Consider the following 15,392-nt stretch of genomic DNA (forward strand, 5'->3'; position numbering starts at 1 on the left):
ACATATTGTAGAAGTTGGCCAAAACAACTCGAAGAAAACAAAGAAAGTTGAACATGGAAGCAATCAACCCAAGAAAAAGTTCAAGGGAAAATGCTTCAATTGTGGCAAAATTAGCCACAAGTCCACAGATTGTCGAGCCCCGAAGAAAGGCAAGAAAAAGGATCAAGCGAATATGATTGAGTCCAACCCAGAATATGATGATTTGTGTGCTATGTTCACGGAATGCAACTTGGTGGGAAATCCACGCGAATGGTGGATGGATTTAGGTGCCACACGCCATGTTTGTGAAAACAAAGAGTTGTTCTCGTCATTTGCTCCGGCTCAAGCAGAAGAAATGCTTTACATGGCCAACTCCGCTACTGCTAAGGTGGAGAGAATAGGAAAAATTTGCCTAAAGATGACTTCCGTCAAGGTCTTGACACTGAACAATGTGTTATATGTTCCGGAGTTACATAGGAATTTAATTTCTATTTCACTCTTAGATAAGAACGGATTCAAATGTGTAACCGTTTCTGGAAAAATTGTAGTGAGCAAAGGAGAGATGTATGTAGGAAAAGGCTATCTCACGGAGGGCTTTTATAAGATGAATGTAATGACTGTTGAAATGAATAAAAGTTTGAATTCATCTTATTTGCTTGAGTCTTATGATTTATGGCATGAACGTTTAGGCCATATTAATTACAAATGTTACGAAAACTGATTAACTTAGAAGTTTTACCAAACTTTGAGTGCAATAAATCAAAATGTCAAACGTTTGTGGAATCAAAGTATATAAAGTATCCTTATAAGTCCATTAAAAGGAATTCGAATCCCTTAGACTTAATACACACTGACATTTGTGATATGAAGTCAACACCATCTCGTGGTGGAAAAAAAATATTTCATTACTTTTATTGATGATTGCACTAGATATTGTTATGTCTACTTGCTAAATAGTAAGGATGAAGCAATAGATGTGTTTAGGTAATATAAAACTGAAGTTGAAAATCAGTTAGACAAAAAGATCAAAATGATAAAAAGTGATAGGGGCGGAGAATATGAATCTCCCTTTGCGCAAATATATGTAGAGAATGGAATAATCCATCAAACTACGGCCCCGTATTCACCTCAATCTAATGGAATTGCGGAAAGAAAAAACCAAAATTTGAAGAAAATGATGAATTTCTTATTTATAAGTCCTGGTTCACCGCAAAACTTATGGGGGGAGGCCATCCTTACGGCCAATCGTATACTCAACAAAGTTCCCCATAGTAAGACACAATCAATTCCTTACGAAAAATGGAAAGGAAGGAAACCTAACTTGAAATATTTCAAAGTGTGGGGGTGTCTAGGGAAGGTTCAAGTTCCTATACCTAAAAGGGTTAAGATAGGATCTAAAACGGTGGACTGCGTGTTCATAGGATATGTTAAAAGTAGTAAAGCATGTCGATTTTCGGTTCATAAATCTGAACATCCAGATATTAATGAAAATATAATAATTGAATCAGACAATACTGAATTCTTTGAAAACATTTACCCGTATAAAATTAGACACGAACAGTCTAGCGGAGGATCTAAACGACCTTGAGATGAACCAAGTGAGAATGTACATAATGAAGAAAATCCAAGACGTAGTACATGTCAAAGAATGTCAATTTTGTTTGGATCGGATTTTGTAATATTTCTCTTAGAAAATGAGCCTCAAATATTTAAAGAAGCAACATCGTCGTTAGACTCATCCTTTTGGAAAGAGATAGTCAATAGTGAGATTGATTCAATCTTAAACAACCATACATAAGAATTAGTTGACCTTCCTCCCGAAAATAAACCTTTAGGGTCTAAATGGATCTTCAAAAGGAAAATGAAAGCGGATGGTACTATTGACAAATACAAGGCAAGACTTGTAGTAAAAGACTTCAAACAAAAGGAAGACCTTGATTACTTTGATACATACTCGACAGTAACAAGGATAACCTCGATTTGAATGTTAATTGCCTTGGCGATGGTATATGATCTTCAAATCCATCAAATGGATGTGAAAACCGCATTCCTAAATGGAGATTTGGAGGAAGAAATTTACATGGAACAACCTGAGGCTTTTGTGGTTCCAGAAAAGGAAAACAAGGTGTGTAAACTTATCAAGTCACTATATGGACTAAAGCAAGCATCAAAAAAATGGCATGCGAAGTTTGACCAAACCATGTTGGCAAACAGATTCAAAATAAATGAATGTGATAAATGTGTTTATATTAAAGACACTCCAAATCACCAAGTCATTGTATGTTTATATGTGGATGATATATTGATCATCAGTAGAGACATTTCTAACATAAATGCAACAAAACGAATGCTCGAGAGCAAGTTTGATATGAAGAACCTTGGAGTTGCAGATGTGATCTTAGGTATAAGAATCCATCGAACTCCACAAAGGTTGGCATTGTCACAGTCAAATTATATCGAAAAGGTACTTGAAAAGTTCAAGTATATAGAATTCGGTATTGCCAAGACAACATTAGATGCGAGCTTTGCACTTTGAAAGAATGAAGGTGAAAGTAACTCGCAATTGGAGTACGCAAGAGTATTGGGATGTTTAATGTATATAATGAACTGTACACAACCAGACATAACATGCGCTATCATTAAATTAAGTCGGTGCACGAGTAATCCCAACAAAAGTCACTGGATGGCAATAAAAAGAGTTTTGGGGTATCTTAAATACACTCAAAATTATGCTCTGCATTATAATAAATATTCTGCGGTACTTGAAGGATATAGTGATGGAAATTGGATCACCGTATCGAATGAAGTAAAATCCACAAGTGGATATGTATTTACTATCGGTGGAGGAGCAGTTTCTTAGAAATCATCCAAACAAACCTATATCGCTCGCTCTACAATGGAATCTGAATTTACCGCTTTAGATAAAACCGGTGAAGAAGCAGAATGGCTCTGAAATTTCTTGGAAGATATTCCGTATTGGCCCAAGCCAGTAGCACCAGTATGTATACACTGTGATATCCAAGCGGTAATAGGTAGGGCAGGGAGCATGATGTATAACAGTAAATCTCGTCATATAAGACGAAGAATAATACCGTAAGAGAACTTCTCTCTAGTGGAATTATCACTCTAGACTATGTAAAGTCAAAGGATAATATGTCGGATCCACTTACAAAAGGCCTATCTAGAGAAGGAGTAGAAAGGACATCCAAGGGAATAGGTTCAAGGCCTAGGACGAGTCAGCATGGCAGTAACTCTACCTAGCAAACTGGATATCCCAAGAGCTATGTTCAAGGAGATCAAACAAAGTTGTGTCTGACAGGTTCAACATTGTCAATTACCCAACCTATTCTCATGATGTAGACAATGTATAGTAAACAAGGATAAGACTTAAGGTGAAAAGTCTTTTAATGATTATCTAAATTTGGCAGATTTGACCAAATAGTTTAATCTATAGGATTGAACGTTTAGAAATTATCTATGTGTGGACGAAGTGGAAGCCTCTTCAAAGAGAATGTTAGTAAAGGCCTATTCTCTAAGCTATCATGAAAACCGGGACGTGTTCATGGCTGAAAAGAACAAAACCGTAAGAACCATAAATGATAAAAGGCTGGTTGTGTGACATGTGTTGTCTAGGTGTACATTAAAGCTCGACGGTTCAAAGATATCAAATCTACCGATTGACTGAGTGCATCCGATACATGTTCACTACGGAAAGTTCAAAGGAAAACCCACTTATCCAGATGCAATCAGTCTTTGCTTGATGATCACATACTTGTCCGTAAAAGTTTTCCAAAAAATAGACATTCCCCATTCATGTGGGGGATTGTTGGGTTCATAGTAATGAAAGTGTGTTGAATGGAAAATGGAGAAATCAAGTGGAAGAGAAAAAAGTTGAGTTAACACCAAATTGGAAAGTGTACTCAATTTTGGCAAGTTTACTCTTTCTCGCACATTGGTGGAAGAAGAGAACTTGAGAGTGTTTATAATGAGAAACACTTACTCCACATGGCAAGTTAGGCAAGAAATAGATGATGCCTCGTGCCGTCGTCGTCGCTCGCTCGCTCGGCTCGGCTTCGGATTTGGATTTGGATTTGGCAAATGATCGATGAGATTTATCTTTTTGGAAAAAATTTATTTGAGATCCGAATTTCTGAACAGTAATCCTCCATTTAATAATTTTCGCATGCAGTAACAGTATTGTTTTGCGTGAACAGTAGCGATAAGCATAGCTCTTTATTTGATAATTACTATTGACTGGATAATCATGCATCCAAACTTTTATGTAAATTCTAAATTCTCCGTTGATGCAAATAATAGTTTAGAGTTATATAAACCTTTCATATTATATTGGCAAGAAGTAGTGGTTAAAATAAGGTATTTATTTGTGTAATGCATGGACTTTAGTTTCAAGATGTGGATGAAGTTTAGAATCCAAATCAGATACAAATTCATATTACTAATAAATAACGTACTTAATCAGCTTTCAAACTTGATAATTAGTAAGCCTAAATTGAAGAAGTTATTTATAATATTAAATTTATGGTTTTTAAATAAAAAATCTGTACATCAAGATTCAACACTTAAATAACCTTATATTTCAAATTCAATAAATAAGTATAAACAAAGATTCAATAATAATACTAAAAATTAATATCCAAAATGTAGTAATTAATAATATAATCAAACCAAATCACAATTGAACAAAAAAAGTAAATAAACAAACCTTAGATTTTTGCTATTTTATTCAATGATAACATGATTGTTTCATCCAACTTTTCAATCAAAACCTTAACTGAAAAAGAAACATGAGAAAATAATTAAAAGGGAGAATTCATTGTGATCATTTGTTATATAATCTTTAAAGTTATTAATTAAAGGTTATAAATAAAGACAAAAAGAGTAATGATAATGAATGCAAAAAGTCTTGAATCAAAAGATGATGATAATGAATGTAAGGAGACTTAAATCAAAATCAAAATATATAAAAAGTAGAAATAGAAAAACACGTGTTTCTTGTAAAATTTTTAATTGATTTAGAAGTGCCAAATATTATAATTTCTTACCTGGAATAAATATCCCAAAAGCTGATACCTATTTTGTAGGATATAGCCGTAGGTTTTATAAAATCTATGAAAATTTTACTATGGAATTTCCATAAAATTCAATACCAAAAATAATTTGATTTATTCCATTAGAAAACATAAACTTCAAATATAAAGAGATTACACGGCGTAAGCAGCACTCGTCCTTTTGGACGTTTTATTATTGCTCGTCCATAATGGACTTCTAATCGATTTGAATTTCAAAACTATTAAGGCAAAATAATTATTTTATAAGGTAAAATTTTAATTAATGTAAAAATGTTAAATATTATGATTTCTTACGTAAATTAAATAAATTTTTTAAATAATTATATATATATATATATATATATATATATATATATATATTTATTTATTTTTTTAAATTAGCAAAATACATAAGTGAAAAGACAACACCTAATTATAGCGAACAAAGTTAAGATAAAATCTAACCTTTTAAAATAAGCATATACACCCATATAATATGGCACGAAGTTTTTGGTCTATTATAAGATGATGTGAGTTATATATCGTTCAAAATATTATTTTTTAACACTCGAAACCACTGAATAATGGCATCATACCTGCAACAATAACGTGCTCTTTCTAACATTTGAATCACCACCAATAAATAAACAACCTGCAACATAGGAAAAAGAAAAAAAATCAATTGAGAAGGTCAGAGCAGAAGGAAGAAAATAAGGCAAATCAAAGGACCAACAGATGAACTTAAAAAATTATAACTATTATAAAGACGATTCATAAACTAAAAAGACACTAATTATATTTTAGAAAAAAAACACGTATCCAAAATAAAAAAGGAGACAAACTAATAATTTTGGAGAAAACTTTTTTCTTGTTGTTGTGTTAAAGTAAATTTTTTAAAATATTCCTATTAAAAAGTCTTCTAAATATAGAAAGAGTGGTCTAATATTAATTATGGGGACAAAAACCTACCAACATTAAAATAAAATCTATTATATTTTTACTTCCAAAATTGCTTGGGTTAAAATATATTAATTATATTTCTTACCATATACTTTAGATTTCTTAATTTTAAAATTCAAATATTATAAATATGAAAATAGTAAAAAAACAGTTTTGTTAATTGCGAAAACTTTTAATGAAGAGCAAAAAATTCAAATCACTTTTCTAAGGGTCTTCACACGTTTAATATACTAGTTTAATTGCACGCACCTCGCACGTGTAACATTTGATTATTTAAAATTAAATAATTTTATTTATTGCAGAAATTTTAATGAAATGTAAAAAGTTCAAATCACTTTTCAAAGATGCTTCATACTTTAATATAATAATGTAAAACTAAACATATATTTTAGTACAAGCATATATATATATTTTAGCACCAGAAGTTCCAATGGTATGAATCATTCCTTTTGCGTTTACCATGTATAAGTAGTACCTCTTTCCCTTGCTGTCAGATACTAAGAGAGACACATCAATTTGAACCACATTTATGGTATGATCATTTTTTTCTTTTTTTTCTATATTTAAAATCTTTCCTTATTTCTAAAGTTAAATCTTTACAAAATCATTATTTACATTCTTATAATGTACTTAAAACTTTAAAACTTTTAAAATTTTGATAGTGCTTAAATTTTTCTTTATTCTAATATTTTTATATTTATTTCTAGATTTTTCAAATCACTGTAAAATCAAATTTAGTTGATTTAAAATATTTAAACTAATGAAAAGAGTATTAGTTGTCATTAATTCTGATGACTGTTTTGCAGAAATTTTGATTTTAGAAAGAGAGTCGCCACTTAATTTTGAAAATGAATTAAGAAACCTTTAGAGAATTACTTCAAACAATTCAAAATACGAAAATCGTTTAAGTTAAGAGATTCTAAGTAAGCGGTTCCTATTAACGTTTTACTAAGGTGTTAGGCACCTAAAACGTCTGCTAACTTGCGGTTATCCGGACTGTTTAAAAACATTCTTTTGATTAACTTCGAAAAATCAATTTTCTAGAAAAAAAGTTGATTAAGGAAAAAAATTTTGCAAAATCAATTTTTTAGCGACTTAGGGATTTAACTAGCTTCACAAAGAGACAAGAAAACAAGTAAATGAAAAGAAAAGGAGAAAAAAAGGGAAAGTAATGATTTAGGCTTTTAATCCCAAACCGTTGACCCTGTCCTAATCTGGTTGGTCTTTCGACCCATTTGTACTTGTCCTAATTTTATATTTTTCGAGTCTTTAGCTAGAGTCTCGCTCCACCTGTATTCAATTTACAACTTTGGCTTCGTGGCCCGAATGAATGAATAAAATGAACAAACAAGTAAAATAAATAAATAAAAAAAAGCAAAAATAATTAAATAGAATGAAATAATAAATGAGACTTTTGTCTCTTAGCCGCTTCAAATGTAGGGCTTTAATCCATTTCCTTTACTTCTGTCTTCTCGTATCCATACGCCAAACGATGGGCTTCTGAACCTTCTTTTGGGCTTAGTTTGACGAGGTGAGCCTCAAGGGCCCATAGCGAGGATGCAAAGGTCAAAAAGAGTCCGTTTAGGACTCAAATGTATCAACATACAAAGTAAAAAGTAAGAAAATTAATATATGTTTGAAAGTGGGATACTTAACAGATAAGTGATGACATGGAAAGAATACATTTGGTGCATGAATAAAACAGTACTAGTGTGATCTAATTAAAAAAAATATCATGTAAAGCTCCTGATTCATTTCACCCATAGAAATATCACCTTAAACTTTATCAACCAGAAAGCACAAACTTAGGAGAAAAGACCAATTATATAGCTTGGTTTGAACACATCTTGATTTATTTTGATATCAATGACCAGCAAGTGATAGTTCATCACAAGATTCTTGAAGCTAAAAAATAAATAAAAATATATTGAATCAGATAATTAAAAAGGGTAGAAGATAACCAAAAACCAAGTATTACAAATAAAGAATCAACAAGTAGCAGCAAATGACACATACTAACAAAGACAAAAAGAGAAAACGATAGTACTCCAAAATAATTTATCGAAAGAAATATTGGGGATGTCTATTAGTATCCAAAAGACAGTAGAATCATCGTTTTCTACATAATAGCTTTGCAAAACCTTAAGAGTTTTAAGTCTATGAGCCAAAATTAGACATGGGTAAGAAAAGGATATTGACAAGCCAATGTTCTAATCGACACAAAAAGATGAATTGGACATATTTTAAATAAAGGGGGAAAGCAAGAATAAATCAACGCCTCAAGCACAAACAGTTTTGAATGTCATTTTCAAGAAGAAAGAAGAACATTATCTATTTTGGTCATCTATAATTCAAAAGGAAGACCGATTTAAATCGAAACAAAACAACCAACATGTTATTGATCGATTCTAAAGATAACCAAACAAGATCCGACTCAACTGTATGCTACGTAAGAAAATTTTAGATGTTTGATGCAACAAAAAAAACGAAGCGTTCAACGATGATGTTCAAGGTCTGAGAAAAATATTTAAGTTCCGAAACATCATTCAGGCTAAAAACCTGCAATATTTAGGCTAAAAAAAGCAATAATCAGGCCTAAAAATAGCACTACTTGGACTAAAAAATACAACAATATTTGGGGTTGAAACCCAACAATACTTAGACTCAGAAAATAATAATATTCTGGCTTGAAATTAATACTATTTAAACTGAAAAAATTAGCAACATTTATGCTTAAAAAAACACCACCATGACAACATTGATTACTATTAAGAATGGATTGAAACGAACTAACAACATGAAAATAATATGGTGAGTCAAAATGTTCGAACCGAAACATACGAAATCGAAAGTGGAGCGAATGATTAGAGTGTAGACATTTATGCAACGAACAACATAACGAAAATCTTTGCAAGCAAATCCTATGGCCATAACAACCATCTACAACAAACCATCCCACTATCACTATGATAACAAAACTACGAAGGATGAGATGAAGAAGCAAAACAAACTCAATGAAAAAGACGCGTTTACCTGTTTCGGAGCATCAAAATGGGTTGTCGAGCTGACGACAGGATTTCAACACCACTAGAAATTTTAACACGGTGACCACAAAAGCTGGAAGTAGTCGTCGACCAAAGACACCTATACCAAAAACTTTGTTTCCTTTCTTTGGAAACTTCCCCCTTGGTTTCTGAACTTAGCCCTCTTTATCAATTTCCTAATTTAAGAAGTTTTCCCCTAAAATTTTTTGACCCCAAAACCCTTGATACTTCTACAAAATTTTCCAAATCTCCCAGTTGGACTCCCTTTACCTCTAAGGTTGTGAACCTAGAAAGAAGGAGGAGAGGCCCGTCTCAAAAAAGATCCCCCCATCACAGTGACCCGATAGATCCTTATATATGGGACGAATTGGGGGTAATATAGGGATTAAAAAAAGAGAAATTCAGAATTCAGAATCCCATCCTCCCACAGCCTCATTTTTTAGCCCAAAACGTACCAACTTTGGATTTTGTTTTGGAGAAATTTGCAACAGGTGGACTAATACCATTTAGGCAAAACGGACTCATTCCAAGAACCAATGAAAATCATCCAACTCTGTACAAAATTGTACAATCTTATTCGAGAAACACGGGATTGAACAGTTGGGGTGACACCTAGGCTCGTTCTAGACGATTTGAGACTGATTTTTTCTTAGATTTCTTTCTCGTCTTTCTGACGCGTGATACGTGTGTAGAGAGCAAACAAAATGGTTGGGGATGGTGGAGTCGGGTTATTGGGTTGATGGATTTTAGTTTTTCATCATTGTTGGTTGCTTGTGTTGTTGATGAAGGTGGTGGTGTCATAGTATTACAGCTGTTTTTGGTTTTCCCTTGGTTTGAAGAGAAAGAAGATAAAGGGGGTAAAGGGAATTGGGCTGGATCGGGTAACAGGTGGTTGATTTAGGCCTGTTTAAGAATAAAGAGAAAAATGGGCTGGTGGGGATGTTGAAATTAGGCCTGGTTATGAATTGGATGTTGTTGTTGGGCTGGGGAGGTCAATATAATTAAATAAAAAGGTTGCTGAGGAAATGGGTTGGGTTTACTGTCATTTGAAAATTGTTGGGTCATCTGAAAGTTTTGGACTAACGGCCCAACTGAAAGGGGAAAAGGCTGATCTTAACTATTGGGTTGGCAAGGCTAGTAAGCTAAATTAAGAACGTGGGCTGCTGTTTGTAGTTTACAAAATGGGACAATATTGATTTAATTGGGTGGATTATGTAATTGGAGATTTGGCTGATTTATTCAAATTTAAAATCGATTGGCCAATTGCTCGCAATAATGGCCAATCTAATTTCAATTGTGGTCGAAGCTTATAGGTTGGCCGAATTGAATCAAAATTCGAAATCAATTAATGTTTCCTTTAATTCCGAGGTTATTGATTTAATAAAATTTCAATAAATATTTATATGAATAAATTATTTTTGACATTAAATTATTCAAGACAAACTTTGATTATTTTATAGAAAATAGCCATTTAAGTAACCAAAGCATATAATTTCATATCGTAGGGCATGATAACATGTTATTGCTACTTAAAGTGACGAAATTACCCCGATAAATATTTTTGAAAATTTCCTTTATTCGATAAAATAAATGTTGTAATCTTAATAAAAATCGAAGAACTCGGAATTAAACTTAGTTATGGGGGGTAAAAATTAGGTGTCAACAACTTCCCCCTCCCTTTGGGTAGGGTGGATGCAAGTAACCCTGGGCAAAGGGAGGTTGATGTTCCTAATTTTTGTCTGACCACAAATTCACATCTAAAAGAGGTTGGCTTAAGCACAAGTTTATAGAGTTATGGCCGAACCTTGGCATCAAGTTTCCTACATATCTCAGGTTGCATGAGAATTTAAGCCACTTGTAGTTCATAAAGCTTGATTTAAAGCATGATTTTCAAAAAATTCACAAGCTGTCTCGATTTTTGGAGTTTTTGATAAAATCAAAAAACTATGGAATAGAGGGATTTGGGGGGAGGTTTGAATGCAGTCGAGTTTTATACATAGATCCCAGCCTACATATCCCCGAGACTTAGGGAATCAGACTGCTTGTAGTTTGACTCTATCGGTAGAAAAGATAGTCTTTTATTTTCAGACAATCTTTGGATCAGGATGAGTGACAAGTTGACTGAGTTATGGAAAAGAGGCTTGTAACCTCTTAATCATGAATGTGGGATACTTCACATCCATAGATAAGAACTTACCTGGACATAATTTCCAAAACTCTAAGTATGCTGTCACCCGAATTTAAAAGAAAGAGAAGGTTAGCCTCGGTATGAGTGAAGAAAATATCCCGGAGGTGAAGATGAAATCAGAATATCCCAAAATACCCACATGCCTTCTAAAAGGGGTGTGGTTAGATGGTGGTGGTGATCATCCTTCTCTAGACTATATCCCGTTTTGCTGCTAAGAAAGAGTTCCACGTTGTGCTACCGGTCCGGGATAATTTCAATGTTGAATGCGAACCTGTTGAGGAAACCCTTGGCCAATTCTTTCCAACCAGTCCATTTTTCAGCCGCTGAGACATGAACCTCTCGCTTAAACTTCGGCTGAATAGGCACATCAATAACGCCTTGTTTTTCCCGATCCCTACCAGTTGCTCACAGTACCTCCTCAAATGGGCCATTGGATTCCCAGCACCATCAAACACTTCAAACTTGGGGACCTTGTACCCTTCTGGTAGATCTACTCCAGGGTGAACACATAAGTCATCGTACCCTAAACCGTCATAGTCCCTCGCTTGTGAGATTCTTTGATCCTCATGATCTCTTCATTCATAGCTAGTAACCTTATTTCATGCTCGATCCTCCACTCTTTCTCCTTCTCTTTGTAATGGTCCATCTCGAGATTAGAAAGGGAATTATAGATGTCGGGGGATATGATGACATGAGGGGGCTTTGGAAAGGAGGCTTGATTTTGCGGATGAAAGGAAGTTCGTTAGTAGGTGGGGAGGACGTTTTGAAATTTAGAAAGGTTTTTTGGAATTTGCAAGTGGTTTGGTGGAATTGGAGGAGAATTCTGTGGATTTGGAAATGAATTTTGTGGATTCGGGAATAGATTTGAAAGATTTTGCGGGTTTGGAAGTGAATCCTGTGGATTTGGGAATGAATTTTCTTGATTTGAAAATGTTTTCTGGGGATTTGGGAATAGATTCGGAGATGGGTTTTGTGGGGTTAGAGATGGATTTTGTGGATGGTAGGCCTCTGGGTTATTTTCGCGATTGGTATTTTGGACAAGTGGAAGGGCAGAGATGGATGATATGTTATTTGGATGATCCCTGAGAATAGGTGTACTAAGGGAATGGATTTGGAGTGGAGTCCCGTGTCCCCCTGGAGCGGGAGCATTAACAGTGATGGCCAGGTGATCCAAATCTTGAGTACAATTTATTTCCTCCTGAAGTATTTCAAGCTTTCTTGCGAGTTCTGTAATCATCTCATTCTGTTCCACTATTAGATTGTCCCTGATGGTCAATGCGTTTTCTTCATTATTCCTAGTCATTATTAAATAATGGTCAGATGATGGGATTTTGTGCACTTTTTACTAGGTGAAGTAGGGATGTTCTGCCAGCTTATATCAACATGGAGTAGTTTCTACTATCTGTTAAGTAAAACAACTCAAAGGCAGATGTGTTAGTTTCCGTATGTGATAAGTAATGCAAAATATTTGATAAGAAATAACCATATAGAGTTGTTTGAGTCATAGCCAAATTCATCCATAGAAGTATAGCGGATAAACTTGTCTTTGATCCAAATAAACACACATAAGCACTTTAGACAATTATATCACACAAAACATTATAATAATGCATATCCTAACTGGGGTGACCCTTTTTGAGCCAAGGGTTTAGGCCTAACGATTTTGAAGAAAATATATGCTTCTTTAAAGTCATTTCATTATCCCCTAACTTATATAGACACGAAAAAGGGCATAAATGTCTACAAAAAATAACAAAAGAGGGATACAATATTTAGGAAAAAAGAGAAATAACATGAAAGAAAATAAGTTCCCGCGCAGGGGAAATAGAAAAACTAGCTACCGGCTGCTCCTTCATCTGTCTTTGCCTTCTTTGCCTTGTTCACCTCTTGTGCTATTTGATACCTATTGATGATCAGATGACTCCTGTATAACTGTGCCTTGCTGTCGTAAGTCATTTTTCCTATACTTCGAGTTGAGAGGCCATGCTATCATCCAAATCGATTAAACACTGCCTAGCATCATCAGCCTCTTGCCTAGATCTTTTCAACTCTTCCCTCAACATAAGTATTGTTAAAGCATCTTCTACATGCGTCTGTCGGTGTGCAATTTTACTTTTTTAAAATTCATCCTGAAGCCTATGGAGTCGGATCTGATGCTTGAATTCTACATCCACGACCCGAGTGGGCACGTTCGGCCCTGGAATCAATGCTCAGGAGAGGCTCTTTTTTAACCACTCCTTGTAAGTGTCGCTGGCTTCAGGTTCATACCCTATACGAAAAGATACTTTCGTCCACCTTCTCCTTCTCCATCCGTTTATCATGTAGTCTTTGAGCGGGGATTTGTTTTCATCATATTCGGTGAAGAATCTGAGCATAGAATCGATGTGAGGCGTCTCCTGCTTGATCTCGAATTGCCTAATAACTCTGCCAGGATTGTAGGGACGGGTTCCCTTGAACTCGGAAGCACTAGAAAAGGCCACTCGCCCCCTCGAATAATGTATTTCCCTGAATGAAGATAGTTAAGGGACCATTGGAAATCGTTATCTATTAATTCTCCAAGAGTCTTAAACCAAAATTCATGAGATGCTTCCCTTTTGAACCTGTGTAAAAACAACCACATGTCGTGCGATTCTAGCAGATTCCACCTTGTTTTGTGGTCAGGTTGTGCCGTTCTAGGATTTTTCACCAAATGCATCATCATCCACCATTGTAATATAAAGTTGCAGCCTTGAAAGAAACGGTTCTCGACTTGACACCTTCCCAATGCTCGATATAGGTCGGCGACAATCATAGGAACTAAGTTGTGGAATACCTTTTTAGAATTGTAATCCATTCCAAATAAGAGTGCATGGGTCACTGAGACAACCCTCAAATGAATTGTGCCATTTTCCACTTGTGGGAACACCATGGTTCCAAGTAGGCCTACCGCAAACGCAAAGGCTCTCGTCTCCTTCTATTTTGCTTCTGACTCATATTTATACCGAAATTTGTGAAAAGCATTGAATCTCCCAAACCAACGATACAACTCATGAAAAGTGATATTTGCTCCATCACGTTCTCCTAGCCAGGTGCCATCATCAGTTAAAAATACCTCCTTGATCTTTTGACGATCCCACACAATTGGGAGTAAAATGTTCTTTTCAGGTGTCTCCCTTCTTTTAAAACACATTTTCGTACTCTCGTAACAAATCAATACCTCTTCAATGGTAGGAGTAAATTCAACATACCCAAAGCGAAATACCATATTCTGATCATCCCAAAAAGTTGTTAGTACATGGATCATTTTGGGCCAAGCGTCCATCTTGATCAAAGAAGAAAGATGCCCAATGTGTGTTCTAATAATCTTTTTCTCTTCTGTGCTCATGTGGTCCCACCATAGTTTCAAGAAATCGTCTAGTTTAGTAACCATCTTGAACTTTTCGTGGGAATGTAGTGGAGCCATATCCTACATGAAAACAGACAAAGATAAACCTTCCCCGGACCCCAAAGGGTAATGGATTGAATTAGACAAGCATGTATTTTTTTCAACACATAAATATAATTCATCTATAATTGACTCGGGGTCAATAGATGTAGGGCAGGTTTTCTAACGAGCCCAATACCCCGCTCGGGTACTGGGTCGTCCTAGGCTCATGCCTAAAATAGGGTTTTTGTTTTGTTCTATCCTCGGTGTCTAGAGTGGGTTTGAACACTGGTTCTCAAGTAGAAAACTTGAGTTTGAAAATACGAACAGCATCAGACGACTCATGTGCTAATAAGAAGTTCGTATTTTCAACACATTTTGGAATTGAACAACAGGGGCCGGGACATCCACGAAACCCCAAAACAGTTTAAATAATGTAGGGATATGCTATGAGATGCGATAGTTAATATTTACAGAATCAAAACATATAAACACATAAAAAGTTAATCAAACATTTGGTTAAAACCTAGTTCGAAAAATCCCCAGCAGAGCCGCTATTTTTGTTTTACGAAAATTTTGACTTTTGAAAGAGAGTCGCCACTTAGTTTTGAAAAGGAATTAAGAAACCATTAGAGAATTACTTCAAATGATTCAAAACAGGAAAATCATTTAAGTTAAGAGATTTTGAGTAAACGGTTCCTATTAACATTTTAGGAAGGTGTTAGGCACCTAAAACGTCCGCTAACTTG

General features: G+C 34.7%; 1 long non-coding RNA gene across 1 annotated transcript; it reads right to left on the minus strand.

Moving 5' to 3' along the window:
* Positions 1-7,171: 7,171 nt before the first annotated feature.
* On the minus strand, positions 7,172-10,366 carry LOC107869370. Its single transcript, XR_007043588.1, has 2 exons — positions 9,042-10,366; positions 7,172-7,595 (listed from the first exon to the last, which is right to left on the minus strand). It is a non-coding gene; the product is annotated as an uncharacterized LOC107869370 (long non-coding RNA).
* Positions 10,367-15,392: the final 5,026 nt, after the last annotated feature.

Source organism: Capsicum annuum, chromosome 1 (assembly GCF_002878395.1).
Source record: "Capsicum annuum cultivar UCD-10X-F1 chromosome 1, UCD10Xv1.1, whole genome shotgun sequence".
NCBI classification, from domain to species: domain Eukaryota; kingdom Viridiplantae; phylum Streptophyta; class Magnoliopsida; order Solanales; family Solanaceae; genus Capsicum; species Capsicum annuum.